Below are 23,425 nucleotides of genomic sequence, written 5' to 3' on the forward strand. Positions count from 1 at the left end.
TTCCCATGGAGATATTTCTTCAACAAGGTATCTTTACAAAGGTCTCTAAATATGGGTTTAATTTCATTCATTACTGATGCAGGTAAGGAATGTTTGTGGTCATATCTGGCACTTCTCCTGTACTTGCACCAAGTGTCAGGATCATTCAGGCAAAGACCGTGCACTGGACTTTCATTTGTGGAAAGCTTATGGAAAAAGAGAGCCCATACAGCTTCTTCAAGTTTTCTAAATTCCCTACATTTCTTCATATGGCCAAGCCATAATAATTCTGTTATCTATCTATTTCAACATTTGTCAGGCGACATTTACCACCTATCTTCTTACCATCTTCCAATACTATTTTTGACTTTTCTTTCAATAATCTTCCCAACCTGGACCTCATTCTCTTCTGGACATGTCCAGTGCACTCTAATTTAGAAATTTAGAAATTGTGACATTAGGACCATAAGGTTGTTTTGGACATACCCCGGTCATAAGCCTTGCTGTCACCGTCCCCAGATTGGAGAGAGTGTCAGGAAAACCATATCTCACGAAAAAATTGTCGTATTTATAAAGGGTGGCCCAAAAAGGATGGTCACATTTTAAATAACTATAACTCCATCAGTTTTACAAATTAATTTTATTCAATTACGTAACTAAATGCTCCCAGGCACCCAATTACAAGAACTAACCACAAAAAATCATGTACGGAAAATGACTTCCGGAAGATGGTGTCCTTCCTCGGTGATGCATTCCACAAGTCTTTCCTCGAAATTTTCCATCACTTTCACTACTGTTTCTTCTTGAATTGCCATAATTTCCGCACTGATTGCCTCCTTCAGATCAATTAAGTTTCGGGGCTTCTTTACGTAGACTTTTGACTTTAGGTATCCCCAAAGAAAAAAATCACAGGCTGAGAGGTCAGGTGATCTCGCGGGCCAGTGGACATCTCCAAAACGCGAGATGATGTGGTGGGGGAACATCCGCCTTAAAACACACATGGAGTCATTGGCTGTGTGGGCCGTGGCCCCGTCCTGTTGAAACCAAATTCGATCTCGATTTACATGTAACTCTCGCAGTTTCGGCACCAAAAAGCTACATAGCATGTTAACGTAACGTTTCGAGTTCACTGTGACTGTAGCGTTGTTCTCCTCAAAAAAATAAGGACCAACAATCCCCAATCTTGAAATTCCACACCAGACTGTTACCTTAGCACTATGAAGAGGCTTTTGGTGCAATTCTCTGGGATTATCTGCTGCCCAATACCTGCAGTTTTGTTTATTGACATAGCCGTCTAAATGGAAATGGGCTTCATCTGACATAAGAAGCACAACATCATTATTAGAGTACAAAATGTCAAGCATTGATTCACAAAATCGTCTTCGGTGCTCAAAATCACGATCATACAGCTTTTGCGTGATCATAATTTTGTATGGGTGAAACTGTAACTCACGGCTTAAAATACGCTGCAACGAACTACGGCTGAGGCCTAAAGTTTGAGCACGACGCCTAGTGGAACGACGCGGGCTTTGCAGCACTGACGCTCTAACATCATCAATGTTCTGTGGAGTAACTGCCGTACGTGTACGCCCTGTAGATTTACCACTTTTGACAGACCCTGTTGTCCGGAATGCAGTCACCCAACGTGATATGGATCTGCGATCTGGAATGGGTCCATCACGCGCTACACCAAAACGTTGTCGAAACAATCGTTGCACAGTAATAAACGATTCATCATTTCTGAAAAACTGTTCCACAGCAAAAACACGATGCTCGACCGTCCACTGCGCCATCTCGTGGCAAACTGGGTGTAATGGCCGACTTGCAGACGGCCGGCAGTGGTCCCCCCTCCTCACCTTTCAATGGTACTACGCAGTTCAAATCCGACCATCCTTTTTGGGCCACCCAGTATAAAACAAAAACTGTTTCAAGCAAGAGAGACCAGGCATTTCAAATATGCTAAAATCTAAAAATCGAATTTTTTTAAGCCCTCTTGCCTTCCGCCTCCCCTGAAAGGAAGACATCGAAGCAATTCAGAGGCGGACTGTTAGATTTGTTACCGATAGGTTGGAACAACACGCAAATGTTGCGGAGATGTTTCGGGAACTCAGATGGGAATCGCTGGAGGGAAGGTGACGTTTGAGAACTGGCATTTGAAGCTGACCACAGAACGCTCCTACTGCTGCCAACGCACATTTCGCGTGAGGACCGCAAAGTTAAGAGAAATTAGGGCTTGTCCAGAGGCAAACATGCTGTCGTTTTTCCCGCGCTCTGTATACCTTCCGCCATATGTAGCTGTGAATGACAACCTTGGTGATGTACCTTGGCGCCGGACGATGAGTACGTTGATAACCAGAATTTTAACTCAAACACTGTTCGTTAATGCACAAGACAAATTGTCTTCACATACTGGTGCTTCAGGAGGAATGTTCGATATCCAGGTAATGACAGGAAGGCTCATTTGAAGCAAAAAATTTCACATGCACGTGTGCCCTATTCCGAATGGTTTTTGAGGTAGAGAACATGTAATGTACTTTTGTTTTTGGACTAGTGGTACGCGCGTACGTGTCCTAGTCTCATCGCTGGAGTGGTCGTGGTAGTAAACTTAATGACCGCCAGAGCTTAACGCCATTATATTTCTGTTTATGGGGTTGAACTAAGTTGATACCTGGCAGTCAGAATCTGGACTGACACGTTTCATCTGTTAGTGTCATAATATCCCTCAGTTCATTTGGCTTAACTTCAAATGAAACCAGTGGATGCATGCTCAGTTTATAGAAAGCAATACTCAGTGATCTGCACTGTCCACTCTCGTTACCACCTCCTAGGTTCGACATCAATGTGCAATAACCGATAACAGATGGCAGGTGGAAGCACCAGCAGTGGAGCGTTTATAAAGCATGTAGGGGGCGTAATGGAAAAACTAAATTATTTATCTGAAGTCCAAAACGCCCTGATCATTGGCTTTCGGGTGAAGGGCGGAAGCATTTCCGTTGGAAGCATTTCCGAAAGGGCTAAGTTTGTAAACTGTTCACGTGCTGCCGTGGTTTTAGTATACCGTGCATGGCAAAATGACGCAGGGGAGTGTCATAGGACCGTTGCTATTCACAATATACATAAATGACCTTGTGGATGACATAGGAAGTTCACTGAGGCTTTTTGCAGATGATGCTGTGGTGTATCGAGAGGTTGTAACAATGGAACATTGTACTGAAATGCAGGAGGATCTGCAGCGAATTGACGCATGGTGCAGGGAATGGCAATTGAATCTCAATGTAGACAAGTGTAATGTGCTGCGAATACACAGAAAGATAGATCCTTTATCATTTAGCTACAAAATAGCAGGTCAGCAACTGGAAGCAGTTAATACCATAAATTATCTGGGAGTACGCATTAGGAGTGATTTAAAATGGAATGATCATATAATGTTGATCGTCGGTAAAGCAGATGCCAGACTGAGATTCATTGGAAGAATCCTAAGGAAATGCAATCCGAAAACAAAGGAAGTAGGTTACAGTACGCTTGTTCGCCCACTGCTTGAATACTGCTCAGCAGTGTGGGATCCGTACCAGATAGGGTTGATAGAAGATATAGAGAAGATCCAACGGAGAGCAGCGCGCTTCGTTACAGGATCATTTAGTAATCGCGAAAGCGTTACGGAGATGATAGATAAACTACAGTGGAAGACTCTGCAGGAGAGACGCTCAGTAGCTCGGTACGGGCTTTTGTCAAAGTTTCGAGAACATACCTTCACCGAAGAGTCAAGCAGTATATTGCTCCCTCCTACGTATATCCCGCGAAGAGACCATGAGGATAAAATCAGAGAGATTAGAGCCCACTCAGAGGCATACCGACAATCCTTCTTTCCACGAACAATACGAGACTGGAATAGAAGGGAGAACCGATAGAGGTACTCAAGGTACCCTCCGCCACACACCGTCAGGTGGCTTGCGGAGTATGGATGTAGATGTAGATGTAGATCCAAAATCGTCTCCTAGGCAACCTTGGTGCACCATTGGCTTATAGATGACAGGAGTGAACGGCAGATGCTGAGAAGTGTACGGGCGAAAAGATGTGCAACTGTTGGGGAGCAGACCGGCCAGATGAACCAAGGGGCTACCAACAGCGTCTCCTCAACGACGGTTCAGCGAACAGGGTTGCGTATGGGCTCCGCAACAGATGCATGGTTCATAAACTCGTGCATCGGCGACGAAGGCTGGAATTTGCACACCGGTACCGCAGCTGGAACTCCGCTGACGGGCGACAGGTGGCCTTTTCAGATGAATCACGTTTTATCCTCCATCAGACAGATGGCCGCCGTTGGCGTGTACGACGTGAAACGTCTGAAAGCAAACAACCTGCAACAGTCGTCGGAAGGGTCCAGGTCGGAGGAGGGAGCGTTCGCGGGAATGTTCTCGTTGCATTCCCCGTGTCATCTGGTTTTTCTGGAAGGAACAGTGGATCAACACAAGTATGCATCTATTCGTGGGGACCATGTCCACTGTTATATGCAGTTTGTTTTTCCTCAGCACGACCGCATCATTCAGCTCGCAGCGTACGTGCGTGGTTCTGAGAGCATCTGAGTAGATGGTAGAGCACTTGCCCGCGAAAGGTAAAGGTCCCGAGTTCGAGTCTCGGCCCGGCACACACTTTTAATCTGCCAGGAAGTTTCGTATCAGCGCACACTCGGCTGAAGAGTGAAAATCTCATTCTGGAAGTTTTCTCTATTTGCCCATTTTATTCAATATTTTGATTCTATGTATCTTGAAACTGAGAGAGTCAAAATTATTCAGTCCTTGTTCGATTTCTATTTTAATTACAGGAAATAATAGGAATAAAAGAACGGAAATCGGTAATTTCAGTAACGAGTTATTTTGAGCGCTTTTAAGATATGGGTTAAAATGGCATTGAAAAAAAGTGATGTAGCCGAAAACCGCAAGCTTCAGCGATAACCGCACTACCTAGTTCACTGAAGAGTCAGAAGAAAGAAAAAATCAAATGCATGTAAACAAATAGAGCCCGCTTCCACGTGGCGGGACACGGGCAACGGTGTGAGTGGGGACGGGAGCCGGGGTGGTGTTACTTTGTCACACTGGACCCCCGACCCAGTCACAGCGGCTAAGTGGCAACATACGATCCACCATAAGAAATGGTGGCTCATAAAAAATAAGCAGTTAGTGAAAAAAAGTGTTCGTTGATACTATCAAATTTATAGTTCTTGAAGGACTTTTACAAAAAGACTCTTTGTTCGACCACGAAACTAAATAGGTAGTAGTGACAAAAATGACGCAGACGTTGAAGTTAACAGCGAAGTTTAATAATGAGTGGTATAAGATTTACTAATGGCTCAACAAAAATGATAATTTCACTGTACTGTGTGCCTCTCATGTTCTAGCGTGTCTCACGGAATTGAAAATGACGTTAAAAACACGAAAGCGCTGGAGCATATATAGGGTGTTTATTTTAACGGAAGTCACTGAACTATCCGAAAACTACACATCGGATAAAAAAAGTTGTAACTCCAATTTGTTTGTCCCGGAGGGGGACATCCAATGATATCACATTCGATCCTCCACCCCACCACGTGCTTGTGGGGGAGGGGGGGCAACTTTGAAATCTTCGTTGGGAACCCCATTTTCACTGTAGACTACGATTCTACGGCAAAATCTACATTCGTTTTGTCTGAAGCATTTTTTTCGTTTCGCCACAGATGGCGCTGTAATCGGAGGAACGGGTACACATATGTAATTTACGACATGGTATTCAGTGGCCCTTGAATATCCAATGGCACATGGGATCTCACCTCCGTGCACCGAGGGTAGAGGCCAGTATTTCATAACGTATAACTGGAAACTCCATTCGCAACGTTGTATTCCTGCGACATATCGAACAGGGGACTTCTCGACGCGCCACCGTGGTCTTCTAGCGAACTACGGCGTATCATAATTGGCAGTACAACGAGACCAGAGCAGGCATATCATGCAGAAATAGAACAGATAGCGGCTCTAAACGTTATAGTACTTGCGCAATGTTAATGCTTGCACACCTACTTATCATTTGAAGGACAGACGTGCAAGTGGACGATAAATGTTGCACCACAGAAGGAAAAAACAGAAATGATCCTGATTTACGGAGAATGCAGGAGACTTGTTGAGGCAGCTGTTGTCTTGTATATCGAGCGCTTTTCGTTATTTTACAAGATGGTGAACGCCTTTATGTCTGAACGCAGCGTACAACCCGACAAAAGAAAACGAAGCAAACTTGTTACAGGAGAAGCTAATGAAACAGATGTGCTAGCGGCAATGCTTCACAACCCGCGGATAAGCGCCCGGTAATTACACCGCTACTCCATTATATCTGCAGGCAGTACTGTCACATTACTGCATCGTCATAACCATCATCCACACCACGTTTCACTGCACCGAGATCTTCATGGCGCCGATGTTTATAACCGGGCAGTGTTTTGTGAATGAGCACGTCAAAAAATACAAACGCCCCCCACGTTTCTTGCCGAGGCACCGTTCTACGATGAGTCTACATTCACAGACCATTGTAGCGTTAACCGGCATAAAAAGGATCACTGGAGCTTAAGCAATCTCCAATGGTTACTGAAAGTTGACCATCAACATCCTTGATCGATTAACGTATGGAGCGGCATAAGGGGGAACAAACTCATTGATCCGCATTTTATGACGGCGCGTTGAATGGACGCAAATGTCGAATGTTTCTGGAACGGGAACTACCGGTACTATTGCAGGATGCTGCCCTGGACGTTCGACAACATATGTGGTTTCAGCATGAAGGTTGCCCAGCGCGTCACGGAACTGAAGCACGGTAGTTATTAGACCGTGTTTACACTGGTCGGTGGGTAGACAGTGATGGCTCTATTAATTGGCGCGCTAGGTTGCCGGATTTCTTTCTGTGAGATATTTCAAAGATAAGGTGTACCAGCAAGTGCCAACAGTCCGTGTAGACGTGGGCGGTCACGTCGGAAACGCCTGTGCTGGTATGCCCGCAGATTTGCTTCTGTCCTGTGTGCGATCATTTGAAAAGCGGATCACTAAGTACATTGATGTTGGCAGTACTGTGTTTGAAGACACTCTAATAGGAGAAGTAGAGTAGCGTTTGCCTCGAGCCACGGCCACAGCGGCTCGTCGAGTAGTTCCCTGTTCTGTATGTCGGAGGAATACAGCAATGCGAATGGCGTTACCAAGTATAAGTTATAAGTACTGGCCTGTCCTACCCTTGCCGCATGGAGGTGGGGTCGGATGTGCCATTGGGTAGCATATCGTAAATTACGATTGTGTACCCATTTCTATTCCTCGGATTACAGCGTCATCTGTGGCGAAACGAAGAAAATGCTTCAGACAAAACGTATGTAGATTTTACCGTAGACTCGTAGTCTGCAATAAAAAACGGGGGTTCCCACTGAAGGTTTCAAAGTTGTCCCCCTCCACCCAAGCACGTGGTGGGATGGGGGCCGAGACGAACAAATCTGGATTATAAATTTTTTGATCCGATGTGTAGTTTTCAAGATATTTCAATGTCTTCAGTTAAAATGAACACTCTTTAGAATCTCCGTCAAACAGTCTGTCTCGAAAATGCAAATGATAGTAAGTTTTCCTTAGCGTTGAAAATAATAATCCTTGAATTGTAGAATATAGAAATTGCAATTTTAGGCATACATGTGTTAACTGTAGCTTTAGAGAAGTCTGTTTCAAAATATTCGGACTTCGTTCAGCTTAGAAGTTCGTGCAAAATCCCGACTTTGTGTAGTAAAAAGCTGGCAACCCTGGCTGTACCTCAGTACTTTTATGCCTTTCTTTATACTGAATTTTTGTGGTCAGGCGCGGAGAACCTCGTGCAGGTACAAGGCTGCTTCTCCACTGGGTTCTATTTCATGAGTCACCCGCTGTGCCGAACTACAGTAAGTCCTCGTGTCTCCCGCCTCTCCGCCTTTTCTGTGTGGTCTTCTTCGGCGAGGAGTAAAATTTATAGATTTCAGACGCTATCGGTATTTATTCGTCCGAGTATGACATAATCGTGCACGCCTTTTGGTCCTCAACAGGCCTACAAATTTCGGCTGTTGTAGATATTGTCCAGTTCATAATTACACCGGATCGTCCATTCACGAGTGATCTTATCTTGTGCCTGGCGAAAGATCTTCCTTAAGACTTTACGCTCGAGAACAAGATGATCATGAAGTCATTTCCGCTAACAGTCCACGTTTCGCAGCTACGATGAGGTCATCTCTATGCTGTAAGTTTAGCATTCGACTATCTTCAGTGAAAAGTGCGACGAACTATCACCTATTGATACCACTATCAAAGGCATTTAAGAGCTTCTAATGACAGTTGGAATCTGGTTCTTGTGATCTGTTAGCGATGACACAAGTAAAAGAGATTACTATTAACACTTGCACCGTTTTAAGTTTCTATCCTTCATAGTTACGATACTACCTTATTAGTCAAGCGCCGGCCGGGGTGGCCGAGCGGTTCTAAGCGCTACAGTCTGGAACCGCGCGACCGCTACGGTCGCAGGTTCGAATCCTGCATCGGGCATGGTTCAAATGGTTCAAATGGCTCTGAGCACTATGGGACTTAACTTCTGAGGTCATCAGTCCCCTAGAACTTAGAACTACTTAAACCTATCTAACCTAAGGACATCACACACGTCCATGCCCGAGGCAGGATTCGAACCTGCGACCGTAGAGGTCGCGCGGTTCCAGACTGTAGCGCCTAGAACCGCTCGGCCACTTCGGCCGGCGGGCATGGATGTGTGTGATGTCCTTAGGTTGGTTAGATTTAAGTAGTTGTAAGTTCTAGGGGACTGATGACCTAAGAAGTTAAGTCCCATAGTGCTCAGAGATATTACTAGACAAGCCTAAAAAATAAGGCTTTTCATTTATGTTTGTAATGCACCCTGTGTTTGAAGTGTTCTGTAGAGTAATTAAGTGCACAACAAATTACTAACTCTTTCTGTTTCGTATTTAATTCTTTAATTAGTGTTCTTCTTCCTCTGTTTCAGGTGAGCACGCTACATTGTAGACATATGACATACGAGGTTTGCGTAAGTACTGCCACAAGTAAATAACTCTTCGCGAAAATTACATTAAATCTCTTATCATCTCGTACGGACATCTTTTTGAAGAAAGAGGTTTTCAAATTAATTGTAAAATTCCGTTGCCATTGACGTGTGCAGCTTTCGCATTGCGAATGTTATCAGGATTGAGTAATAATGGCATCTGTTTGTAAAGAAAAAAAGAAAAGACGTCAGTACGAATTTACAGGTGACTGTTCTCAAGTATTCTTCCAAATTGGTTGTTGTGTGAAAAAAAAAAAAAAAAAAGTGGCTGTTGACTTGACGATATCCCAGAGGACAAGGGCTACTTGAAAACAGAATGTGCAGAAACCACTCAAAAATAAATACGTAGGAAGAACTGTAATTTACGTGCTTTGATTGCCAAAGCTTAAAAATCATAAATTGATAAAAGCAGTAAATGTTAGTGCAGAGAAAACAATCGTCACATTTACAAATGGCAAGTCTGTGATACTTTCTAAACTCCTGGTTGGATTTCACAATGTACAGCGGGTTTTTGCTAGGCCTGATGCAAGAATAATGTTTGTGATTTCCAGAATACTTTCAAAGGGTAAATATTTTGTCATGCATTTTTACTTGTGGAAATTAGAACGTACGCTATGCAGCCTCCAGTGCGTTTACAGCGCGTTGTTATCCGAAGTATTCGTAATTTCTCGTTACTCCCAGTGTTGTTCTGTGGCAGCCCATAGCAGGTGCATGTATAATTATAAAATAATGTTGTCACGAACAACATACACAAAATTCAGAATTCTCAAGTAATTTTACTCTTAGGAATTTGTCAAGGTTAAATGTGTTGAAACAAGGTTTCAGGCAGGTGAAGCATGTACAAGTAGAAATATTTTGCTGTTAACATATTTTCCGTCGAATGTCCTCTACACTCTGTCAGTCCAAAAACTTTCGAGACTGGATTAATAAAAAAATACAGAAAAGTTGACATGGTGGTTTTGAACCCGCGCAGCACGTTGGCTTGAATGTCGATTAGGTCTCTCTTTGTGTCAATTTCTGCACTTTGCCGTTTTGTGGTGGGTTCGTATTGCTAACACCAAAACTTGTCACCTGTGATGAGCCGGAAAATAACTGTCCCCGTTTTGCAGTCACGAGTCCACGAGTCATTGTTTTTGTTCGGGTATCAAGATGTGCGGGATGAACTTTGCACATACTTTTCTCTTCTTCATAACATTCTGGAGAGAGTATTGAATACGTGGATTAGAGATGTTGCTCCAATGCGATTTTTGACACGACCACAATAACACGCTATGGCCACAAGGCCGCTATTTACCACTGTGTGCTCACAACTGACTGGTCGAATACACGTCCATTATTTACAGTAGCTAGTTCTAGTTGGTACCGTAGTTCCTGCAATGACGTTGCTTATACGACAGGAATAAAATAATTCTCGGAACTTTTTGGATGGACTGTCTATGTTGGCAGGGGCATCGTTTGTAGAAAGTAGTTAACAGGCCGGCCGTTCTGCGTAGTAGAAACGGTATGCATCATCTGTCCGTGACTGCCGTTGAGCTGTTGCCGATTACTGTAACGTCTTTTCCCTAGCAAGTACTCGCTCCCGCACTTTACGCAGTAATTTCGATCTCTGTTTACGTGTTGCTGTTGTAACAGAAGCTTTTTTAATCAGATTATCTCAATAAAAAGCGTCCAGAACAGGAATTTAGCAATTTTTAATTTTGTATAATATTTATTTTCTAGCCATTAGCCCCCTACTCCCTCAGTTTCCCCATCTAATGTGCCACATGTTAGGCTGGTGGGTAAGTTCGTAGCGTTTTTCCGTAAATTTAATAAACACAACAGATACAGCTACTTTAGTCGTCAATAATATATTCTCCTTCACTATTTACAACAATCTGCCAACGCTGGATTAACTTTTCGATAATTCGACCGTAGAAGTCACCAGTATCTGAGGCCAAGAACTCCTCTTGTTCGGAGAGCATTTTCTTTCAGAAAGGAAGTTGCTAACAGGTTCTTCGATACACAGCGGTAAATATGTAAAAATGAAGGCGCAAGATCGTTTGACTAACGTTGGTACGGAATGTTTTCCCAACCCAACTCCTGTGTAGTGTCTTTTGTCGTCTAGCAGACTGCGGGCGGCCGTTATCGTGGAGTACCTTCGCTTCATGCAGTCTTCCTGGCTGTTGTTCTTTGTTGTCGACAAATAGATGCCAGCAGTGGTGGTTACTTGGGGAAGCATTTCGTAGGACGCCACACCGTCGCTGTTCCACCAGATGCATAAAATTATCTTTTATAGATGCGCGCAGGTCTTTTTACTGGGAGCTGCTGTTTTGTTTGGGGCCAACCATTCTTTTCTTTTCCTTACGTTCAGATAAAAGCTGTAGTGTCACTGCCACAGATAATACTGCAACGCCGCGCCAACACAAGGTTGGCAGCCCGTCGTCTGCCGAGCACAGCGCACTCTAGCGGGCTGTGCACCTCGACGAAACTGGAGTGTGCCTCGTTCACTTCTTAGCTAGATTTCAACCTAGGCAGACGCACTCTCATAATCGGCCCTCAGTCAGTTCTGTTTGCATTGATTCTCTGAGGAGGGCCCATCAGGCTTAGTCCCTGAGAATATGTTGTGTTAGTTCATGGTATTCCATGTTTCGAGGTTGTTAGTTCATAGCCGCAGCTGCAGTCCTACAAACTACTGAAGACAAGTAATTTTCAGTGTGCTATGTGTTTCTTGAATAATAATCTGTTGTGGCTGGCAGGAGAGCCAACACTGTGTTACTAGAGGAGGGCGAAATGCACGCGTTTCAGCTAACGCAGGCTGGCGTGAGGTCTGGAACAGGACAAGGAAATTATAATTTAGAAAAACGGACGTAGCTGGTGGAATACTTAACTTAAATCCATTAATGGTGAACGTCGCTCTTGATGGTACATGATTCACAATATCAATAGTAACTGAACATGGCTCCTTGCTAGGTCGTAGCAAATGACGTAGCTGAAGGCTATGCGAAACTATCGTCTCGGCAAATGAGAGCGTGTTTTGTCAGTGAATCATCGCTAACAAAGTCGGTTGTACAACTGGTGCGAGTGCTAGGAAGTCTCTCTAGACCTGCCGTGTGGCGGCGCTCGGTCTGCAATCACTGATAGTGGCGACACGCGGGTCCGACGTATACTACCGGACCGCGGCCGATTTAAAGGCTACCACCTAGCAAGTGTGGTGTCTGGCGGTGACACCACATAATCCTTCTCTCTAACAGTGTGCCGTACCGCATATTATTGCAAATGGTTGAAATGGCTCTGAGCACTATGGGACTTAACATCTATGGTCATCAGTCCCCTAGAACTTAGAACTACTTAAACCTAACTAACCTAAGGACATCACACAACACCCAGCCATCACGAGGCAGAGAAAATCCCTGACCCCGCCGGGAATCGAACCCGGGAACCCGGGCGTGGGAAGCGAGAACGCTACCGCACGACCACGAGATGCGGGCTCATATTATTGCAACCTGGACTCCTTGAACTCCTATCAACTCGGCCTCCTACTTATTTGCATTTAGTAACGAGCTGAAAACACCCACGCGTTTTGTGCCTCTAAACAGTGAGACACAATAAAAACACCATTTCTCGTCACGATACGGGATAGTTACGATCGATATTGTTTACGAGCGAATTGATGATGAGCAAGCAGAGATGGACATATGGCATTACGTTGATTTTTGTGGCAATGGCATAGAGTATGCGGCACCCTCACACACGATTTCTGAACCTTTCCCATTGCATGCAAATGTCGCACGATGGTTGCAGGATCACAGTGCATCACATCTGCCAGAAGCCGGCCGGAGTGGCCGTGCGGTTCTGGGCACTACAGTCTGGAACCGAGCGACCGCAACGGTCGCAGTTTCGAATCCTGCCTCGGGCATGGATGTGTGTGATGTCCTTAGGTTAGTTAGATTGAAGTAGTTCTAACTCTAGGGGACTGATGACCTCAGATGTTAAGTCCCATAGTGCTTAGAACCATTTGAACCATTTTTACCAACTTATGCACCAGCCTAAAACTAGTATGCTCGTCCCGAAGCTCAGCAAAACACACACACACACATACACGCACTTGTACATGCACAAAATCTGATGTCACCGCTTTAATAAATAGAGATCTATAACTAAATGAGCGTGCGATTTTAGCTGCTGCGAATGGAATACAGCCGTTACGAAACGCATAGCGACGCCAGCGCCGTGTGAACCGCCGGTGTTAGTAGCCTATCACAGAGCGCCGCAGAGGCGAACGCCCTCCGCTGCGCCCTCAGGCGTGGAGCGCAATTTCGCCGATGTACTAAGCAGCTTAGGGCGGCGGCGCCACCGGTCTAAGCTGGCCACATTAACTACGGAGCGCAGCAGGTACTGATGTATACAGGAGCTCGTAAACTTGGCGGGGCTCGTTAAGAGAACCGCCGCTGCTGACGTGAAACGCATAAGCAAGCACAGCGTGGGTAAGGACTTTACAAAGTTAGACACCCTCCCCCAAACAAAAATATTGTGAAATGTATTGTATAAATACAAAAATTAACAGTGCAGCATAGCATCTCAGATGTATGCTTTCTGGCAGAGCCATAATATTTGATTGTAAAATTCAAATAGCTTAAGAAACTTAAGTAGAGGTTTACTATCTTTGGCCCGAAAAAAGTATGTTCTTTGAGAATTTTTTTCTCGGGATGTGTTACAGATATCAATGTCAGATTTGTTCAAAATGTTTATTGATATTTCTTCTACAAACTCGAATTTTTTCGAGCGGAAATGTTGAAGAGAAAAGGCGGAAGTGCCGTCGGAACGAAACAAAATTTCGATGTAGACCTCCACGCGTGGTATGTCACAGGTCAGCCGGCTCGTCTGAAATCAAAATTGAGTTGACGTTAGCGAAGTATATAAGATTCCTTACGAGTTGTACCGCGCTTAAGTTATTTGGACCATAGGAAGCAAAATGGCGCCCATTTGAAATAAAATAGGGTTTTCTTCATCGATTTTTCTACTTCGTTGGCCAAGTAATAATATTTATAGTTGATGGATCAGAATAAAAGTGGTACAATTCCTAGACAATTTAGTTAGCTTCGTCGGCAACAAAGAATCATTCCAATCGGTGCAGTAGATTTGAAGTTACCATACCGCGCGATAAAAAAAAAAGTCATTTTGAGAAAAACGTGTTTGTAGTTTTGACTACATATAAATGCAATATTATGAAACTCACGTTCAATATGCTATTCCAGTTCCATAAACTAGTCCTTCCTCTTCCACATAGGGGGCGTTCTGCACGATCTGGGACATCCTGCGCTGCTCCAGAGCCGCTCGTACGGCCGGTGACAAGCGGTTTTCGGTCGCTTGAATCCGGTGGTCGTCCAAATGCTTGGCGAACTGGCTTGAATAGAATCCCAAGGGGACGTCCATCGTTGTCATGGTCTTCAGAATTGCTGAATACCCTTCGTTGAAGCTGCTCACTGCCAGGAAAGCAGCAATCTTCACAATATTCGCACCAGAATGCAAATGCTTGGGGGCTAATTTCCAAACACACGCGTTCAAACTTTCACTTGAATTTTGTGTTTCCTCCCAAGCACCGGAACAATAACTCGTCCTCCGAAAGGAAAAAAAAAACTGGTGCTTGAAAAAGGCCGATTTCAGGCAGGTGCATTTTTTTGTTCAACCGCGAATAACAAACATTTCCGTTCCGTTTCAGGGGGGGATTCTAAACACTTTTATGGATCCAAAAATGCAATTTAAGAACAAAACGATTTTTTGAACCAAAAGATAGTAAACCTCCCCTTAAATTCATGGAAATATGGATCAAATGCTAGACGGCTATACAGTGGACCCGCTGCACCAGAAAAATTCGAAAACAATGTTCTTTCCAGTTCAGATATTGTCTATGCAACTCCTGCAACGCATTTCTGTGTTATCGTTCGGGATTCATATTTTTGTCAATTTCGGTCTCGGGTGTAAATAAGCTTTCTCGTCTTCTGTTCTCTCAGGCAACGTATTCTTTCGGTGTCTTAAGAGCGATATCTTCTGAAAAAAAAAATCTTCTGTTCTTTACTTTTTCTTCGTTGTTGCAGTCAGGTATACAGGATTTAGTCCTGGAGGGAGGGGGAGCGGGGAGGAATCACAGTTTGTTACTGTCTTGCCCCCCGCACGCCCACCTCGCATCCTCCCGAAACATAACTTAACCATCCGCCACTTTTAACGTGCGCAGTACTTACGATTTTAGTAATAACAAATTTCATAAAATGTTTATACAATAATAAAAATAATATTATCATTTGTTTATATCACTGCATGGGACATTGATTCAGCATAATTCTCAAAAAGAATTGGTTTGCAGAGATATACGGCATTTGAAAACCGTTCATCCGATGTGTAAGAAAGCAGCCTGTGTCATACAATTGTTTGGAGAAGTATAAAGCAACGAACAGAACGGAAGAAAATCGAAACGTTTAAGATGTGGTGCTACAGAAGAAAGCTGAAAATTGGATCGGTTGATGAGGTACGGAATGAGGAGGTTCTCCGCTGAATCAGCGAAGGAAATTGGAAAACACTTACAAGAAGGAAGATGATCGGTCAAGACATTAGGGAATAACTTTCATGGTACTACAGGGAGCTGTAGAGGGCAGAAGCTATAGATCAACACGGAGATTGAAATACAAACGACAAATATTTCAGGACGTAGGTTCCAAGCGCTACTCTGAGATGAAAAGGTTGGCACGGGAGAGGAACTCGTGGCGGATCGTGCCAAACTGTTCAGAAGATTGATGAGTCAAAAAGCAACGAACTCCCAAGACTTCGACTGTTCGTGATTTGCATGATACGGGGTGTTCAAACAGTCTCTCCGCAGTGCCGTATTATTGTTAGCCGCGCGTGCTGTTTGATTGTTCGCCTGCCCGGGTTACTTTCCTTCAAGTGGACTCTCCCAACATTAAAAAACTCTCCGCAGTGCCATATGATTATTAGCAGGGTATTTTCAACAAGATGGTGCAACCGCGCATACAGCTCGCGTCTCAATGTCATTGCTTGCAGATGTTTTTGGTGATAGCATAGTTTCACAGGGACTTTGGCCTCCACGATCGCCTGACCTATCACCACCTGCCTTTTTCTCCTGGGGTGCAGCGAAAGCAACTGTCTATAAAACCGTCCAAAATCCATCGATGAATTGAAAAGTACAATATCCACTTTCACTGCTTCTGTTACAGAAGAAATGTTACAACTTGTGTTTGGAAACATGATTAGACGAATTGAATTGTGTATTCAACAACAGGCCGGACGCTTTCAAGATTTAATGTGAAAATTTGTAAGTAAAAATGGGTGGTTGGTTGTTTTGGGGAAGGAGACCAGACAGCGTGGTCATTGGTCTCATCGGATTAGGGAAGGAAGTCAGCCGTGCCCTTTCAGAGGGACCATCCCGGCTTTTGCCTGGAGTGATTTAGGGAAATCACGGAAAACCTAAATCAGGATGGCCGGACGCGGGATTGAACTGTCGTCCTCCCGAATGCGAGTCCAGTGTTTAACCACTGCGCCACCTCGCTCGGTAAGTAAAAATGAATATTCAATAAATTAATAACTTGTATTTCACTGAGTTTCATTTCCGTATATTCACTGCGGCACACGGCACGCGCGGCTAACAATCAGGGTGGGGAGAGACTATTTGAACATCCCGTATAAAATCAAAGTGTGCTCTCACCATTATCAGTATTCTACTTATCACTACGATTCTGTACGCTGGTGTATAGATTATGGATAAGTGAATGTGTAAATACCCGTCTCTGTTGGCAAGATTGGTAATGCACGAATGTGCGGTTGCCCTCGAATAGGAGGTAAGCAGATTCAAATCCTGGTGGTGGAAAATTTTCACTGCCAGTGTTTGGCTGTTAAGGGGAGGAGAGGTGGTGGCGTAAAGTTCCTGGTCATCAATATTTTGTGCCAGTGACCTGAAAAAGGAAGGAAGATAAGGGTTTAATATCCCGTAGACATCGATGTCATGGAGCACATGCCCGGAGTGTTTCAAGGATGGGTAAGAAAATCGACCGTGCCCTTCTGTAGGAACCATGGAAGAATTTGCTTGGAGCTATTTAGAGAAATCACGGACAACCGAAATCTGGACGACTGGACGCTGGTTTGAACCGTCGCCCACGGATTTGAACCGTCGCCCTCCAGCACTGCGAGACTAGTATACTAACCACTGGGCCTCCTCACTCGGTCGCCAATGTCGTGGATTAAATTCCGAATCTCTCCGCAGTATCTCATGAGATGAGAGTATGTGACACTGTTGATAGTGATCCGTCGGTAAGTTTGGGACGTTAATCACAGCAGCGGCCTTGGTGCTATTCGAGAAAATCGACTGTGTGTCGGCACCTGGTTCCTCCCTCTCCCTTCATCCATAATACAACAAACCGAACAGTACTCTGTAGACGCGCTCACCACAGCCATTTACAGATACACAACTGACACTTCACGACAGGTCGAAGGCAACGGCAAATCGCCTGCACTAAGACCTTGCTTAGAACGGCGATGTATCATTCCTGCATCTACTCCCCTACGTTCATTCTCTGAGTCTGGGACTACTTCGACTTAACTGTTTCTTTCAGACATTTCCTCTGTCCCCGCCCCTCTCTTTCTCTCTCTGGAATGTCATGGACTCACGAACCATTTTCCATTTTGTTGGCAGTAGAGGCCATGAGTCCATTATACCAAAGTATTCAGAGAATATGCCAGAACCACCTTCAAAATTCTGTGCTTGCTGTTCGGATTCAACTAGTAGACGATGTGCCCACTGTAGAACTGTTGTGAGGAGACTGTTGCGCACAACGCTCCGGGCAGGCCGAGACAACTCTGCCCTGCCCACATCACTTCGTTGCTGGCGACGCTGTCGGGACGTCAATAAATCGTCCAATTGACCCATTTTGCCCGCTCTGGGCATGATGTCATGGTCGTCTCAGTTTAAGCGAAGCTGTACCCGTCATTTACAGGGTGTTCGACTGCAATAGCGAGTAGAGGACACTGGAACAAACAAATGATCCTAATAAACACGGGCCTGGCCACAGATTGTTTTCCCAATATGATTTACTATGACTGAGCAGGTGAACACCTTTTGTTTCGTTTTATTGGCTTCCGGGCCGTGTCCATTTAGCTTTTGTTGATGTTCATCTTATATCCTCCTTTCAAGACACTGTCCATTCCGTTCAACTGCTCTTCCAAGTCCTTTGCTGTCTCTGACAGAATTACAATGTCATCGGCGAACCTTAAAGTTTTTATTTCTTCTCCATGGATTTTAATGCCGACTCCGAACTTTTCTTTTGTTTCCTTTATATACAGATTGAACAACATCGGGAATAGGCTACAACCCTGTCTCTCTCCCTTCCCAACCACTGCTTCCCTTTCATACCCCTCGATTCTTATAACTGCCATCTGCTTTCTGTACAAATTGTAAATAGCCTTTCTCTCCCTGCATTTTACCCCTGCCACCTTCAGAATTTGAAAGAGAGTATTCCAATCAACATTGTCAAAAGCTTTCTCTAAGTCTACAAATGCTAGAAACGTTGGTTTGCCTTTCCTTAATCTCTCTTCTAAGATAAGTCGTAGGGTCAGTACTGCCTCACGTGTTCCAACATTTCTACGGAATCCAAACTGACCTTCCCCGAGGTCGGCTTCTATCAGGTTTTCCATTCGTCTGTAAAGAATTCGCGTTAGTATTTTGCAGCTGTGACTTATTAAAATGATAGTTCGGTAATTTTCACATCTGTCAACACCTGCTTTCTTTGGGATTGGAATTATTATATTCTTCTTGAAGCAGTAGCGTTCGTTAATTCTAGACTAATCTATAGGAGTCGCGACCTTGTTATACGAAATACAATATTACGCAATGCCGAATACTTAGTTATTAACAGGATAAAATAATGCCCACTTAATCAAAATGGTTCAAATGGCTCTGAGCACTATGGGACTAAACATCTATGGTTATCAGTCCCCTAGAACTTAGAACTGCTTAAACCTAACTAACCTAAGGACATCACACAACACCCAGTCATCACGAGGCAAATAAAATCCCTGACCCCGCCGGGAATCGAACCCGGGATCCCGGGAGTGGGAAACGAGAACGCTACCGCACGACCACGAGCTGCGGACCCCACTTAATTATAATGATTTGTGCCCGTTTCATCCATAACAACAATGTGAGTTGATACAATATAAACGGGGATTCGAAATAGAACGTTAAAATTATTTTCATAGTGCGCAGCGATGTCACTGCAAAAACTGCGACAGTTATTTGCTTCAAACAAAGCAGATTACGACAACGGCTTCATAATTTTCCGGGTGGCAGGCTTCCATTTATTGGTGGTAAAGCGGACGGAAATGAGGTCATTTTTCCTTTTTTCTGACAGCACTGGGAGCGTATATGAGCCTCCTCGTTACCCTCTTCCGTCCAGGTAATTGCGAGCGTGGTCCGCTATTAGTTCATTACCGCGGCGTACCAGGAAATTACATTGTTTCCAGGGACGGTGGCTGCAGCTGCATTGTTCACGGCGAGGAAACAGGCATCGGTCGGGCGGAAGTTGGATGATCTGAATTCACCGCGAGAGGGTCGATGCGTTCTGGATAAGCGCTGGGCGAGAGAATTTCGTCATCAGTTAGTGCGCTCCTATAGCTGTCTTTACCCAATAGACTGAATAACAGTATTTTGTTCTTTAGAGACTGTATGTAAACATAGTTTAATGTTTATAACGGGAAGTCCACTGTAGACATTTGGATGCATGGATTACGAATAAAGTTGCTATCCGCATCTACAAGTATTTGTGAAATATGATAGACTATTTTAACGTATGTTATTTCTTACTGATTCGATTTCAGGTTCAAACAAAAATATTATGAAAACAGAATATTTCCTCAATCTTAATATTTGTGGAACCCATATTTGCTTTATAAACATCTCATTAATTCCAACTATATTGGGATATCTGTTTGTCTTCCTAGCGCTTTCTTATGTACCGGGTGATCAAAAAGTCAGCATAAATTTGAAAACTTAATAAACCAGGGAATAGTGTAGATAGAGAGGTAAAAATTGACACACATGCTGAGAATGACATCGGGTTTTATTAGAACAAAAAAAAAAAAAAAAAAAGAAACAAAGTTTACAAAATGTCCGACAGATGCCGCTGGACAGCAAAACGTCAGTGACTGCTCATGACAATCGTGTATAAAAGGAGCTTGGCCTCTCAGGTCTCCAGACCTCAGTCCGTGCGATTATTGGCTTTGGGGTTACCTGAAGTCGCAAGTGTATCGTGATCGACCGTCATCTCTAGGGATGCTGATAGACAACATCCGACGCCAGTGCCTCACCATAACTCTGGACATGCTTTACAGAGCTGTTCACAACATTATTCCTCGACTACAGCTATTGTTGAGGAATGATGGTGGACATATTGAGCATTTCCTGTAAAGAACACCATCTTTGTTTTTTCTTACTTTGTTATGCTAATTATTGCTATTCTGATCAGATGAGCGCCATTTGTCGGACGTTTTTTGAATTTTTGTATTTCTTTGGTTCTAATAAAACTCCGTGTCATTCCAAGCATGTGTGTCAATTTGTACCTCTCTATCTACATTATTCGGTGATTTATTCAGTTTTCAAATTTGTACTGACTTTTTGATCACCTGGTATTCGTGAAATTATTATGTGATAGAATATTTTAACATCAGTTATTTCCTACTGTGTCGATTACAGGTTTAAACAAAAATACTATGAAAACTCAATATTTCCTCAATCTTAATAGTTGTGGAACCCATATTTTCTTTATAAACTGCTCATTAATTCCCATTATATTGGGACATCTGTTTGTCTTCCTAGCCCTTTCTTTGTATAATGTGGCATAAAAAGTGTAAACAACGAAGCAACTAGATTCTCTGCTACTTTTACCTCCGAAATGTATATCTGGAACAATTCCCTTTGACTGATATTCTGCTAAGAGCTTTTTTTAATTTCTTTTTTTTTTTAGTTGCTACCTGTTCTCTGCAGAAGATGACGACAGTTCGTCTCTGGTTAATTAATTAATTTTTTTCTGGTACACAATAAGCATATTCCGAAAAAGGAAAAACAGCAGGAGATTAGTTAATGATGGCCAAGAGCTTCAGATTTTTTTTATCCTCGTTAATGTGCCCTCGAGTATTTACATGCGATGAAGTAAGATGACATTCGTATTGCACCTTATCAAATGGTGAATTCGATGGAGGTACTACATTTTTGTTCACGTAGAACGAAACTGCGTATGTATTAGTTTATATCTGTGCTCCACATGACCTTCTGTAAAACTAAATAAAAATGGTGAATGAAAGATAGAGCAATAATACTCAGTGCTTGAATCTGAGACCAGTGAAGCAAAAGGAGTGAATAAAACTCTAACTTCAGTGTGAAAAAAAGTATTGTGTCCGCTAAAGTCACCAGATTGTCATTCATTTTATTACCTTCGGCGTTGTAATTTACAACGAATGTCGGAACAGCTTCCTGTTTTTGGTAACTTCACAAGTAATTACCTTTTAGTACTTTCTTATTTTTCACTGTTATCATTTATATTACTTTTATTATAACTTCTGGTGTTTATTTTCGTGCTTGGCACCCATGTCTCCCTATAATAATAGTAACAATAATAAGTTGCAGATGATTTGCCAACATTTCATGAGCACTTGGGAAATGAAGTCTTACAATTTGATTACCTAGAAAAGACAGCCAATATGGTATCCAAAGTAATCTATGCAGAGAAAATAAAATTTATAACGAATATAAAAAGTCCTCTAAAATTTCTAGAACGGATGTTAGTCAAATGGAAAAAACAAAGAAAATCGAACAATTGGGGGAAACAGTCCCAGGAAACGGTTCACAAAATCTGCTACACAGGAGTGGATACGAAAGGTGCAAAGTGCGTACAGCGTAATTACTAATTAGTAATGCCTATAATAAAAAGTACGTTTCTAATAATCATAAAATAAAGCACTACTAAAGGGTAGGGAACATTGAATGTCAATGTATCAGCAAATGTTTAGTACTAAATCATAACCTTCAAAAATTAGAAGTATCAGGAAACCTTTAGGTCCTCTGAAAACTTCAGAACTTTGGAAATCACGAATTTGACGTTTATCAAAACAAAGAAATATCAGAATGATGACGGGGAGACTGCTGTTCTTGAGACGCGTTTACAAAATGGACGACAGTAGCCTAACTAAAGAGACGGTCAATATCGCTGAGTGGTCTGAAGAAATGAAGGCCCTAACCCAGACGTAAAGAATAACAATTGTTGTAATTAACACTACTGCTGCGACGAGGAAGTCCGCCCTCGTGACCCAACGCTAGATATAAGCGCGTAGCATACGAAAATGTTATTTTGAACGTCACATTATACAACATTCAGGAAGAGATGGCAAGCCTTGAAACGATTCTTTGAAACTAACATTATACATCAACAGCTTTAGCGCCCATAAAATCGTGACGAGATGCAGCATACCCTTCATTAAGCTGAAGTGTCTTCTCTGTCCACTCCGATACGAAAGCGTTAAACATAAATAGGGCAAGAATCGTCATCAACTGAATGTCTAGCAGTATAGAGAAGGTAAACGAAAACTTTGCACCTAGACATAGGGAACTGTAAAACATATTTCAATGTGCATGCATGTAAAAGATATACATTGTAAAATCGGGCGGTTGGTTGTTAACATCTTCAACTTTTGTAGTCCTATCGTCCCCATTTGCTTATGATATCATTGTATGTCGAAACTTGCTTGCATATTGAAACTGTGTGGCGGGCCGAGACTCGAACTCTTGACCTTTGCCTCTCTTGTGCACAACTGCTCTACTGACTGAACTAACCCCAGCACGACTGACAACCCGTCTTCAGAGCTTCACTTCTGTGAGTATCTGATCTCCTACCTTCCAGATTTCACGGATGCTCTCCTTCGAACCTCGCAGAACTACACTTTGTGATAAATGGTATCCGGACACCTGGCTGAAAGTGACTTACAAGTTAATGTAGGCCTGTGCTGTGATAGTGTCACGCAACATAACAAGGGGTGCAAGCCCCTCCATGAAAAACACGACCACGCCACAACACCACCGCCTGCAAATGTTACTGTTGGCACGACACACGCTGGCAGATGACATTCACCGGGCATTCGCCATACCCACACTCTGCCATCGGATCGCCGCATTGTGTACCGTGATTCGCCACTCCACAAAACGTTTTTCCACTGTTCGACCGTCCAAGCGAGACGTCGTTTGGCATTTACCGGCGTGATGTGTATGAGCAGCCGCTCGACCATGAAATACAAGTTTTCTCACCTCCCGCCTATCTTAGTACATGCAGTGGAT

The 23,425-nt window shown here is 43.4% G+C and overlaps 1 long non-coding RNA gene across 1 annotated transcript in view; it reads left to right on the forward strand.

Annotated features, from left to right (window-relative positions):
- LOC124619372 overlaps positions 1 to 23,425 on the forward strand; it is a 547,306-nt gene that overhangs the window by 314,089 nt on the left and 209,792 nt on the right. The gene's annotated exons all lie outside the window — the stretch shown is intronic.

The sequence above is a fragment of the Schistocerca americana genome, chromosome 6 (genome assembly GCF_021461395.2).
Source record: "Schistocerca americana isolate TAMUIC-IGC-003095 chromosome 6, iqSchAmer2.1, whole genome shotgun sequence".
Classification (NCBI taxonomy): domain Eukaryota; kingdom Metazoa; phylum Arthropoda; class Insecta; order Orthoptera; family Acrididae; genus Schistocerca; species Schistocerca americana.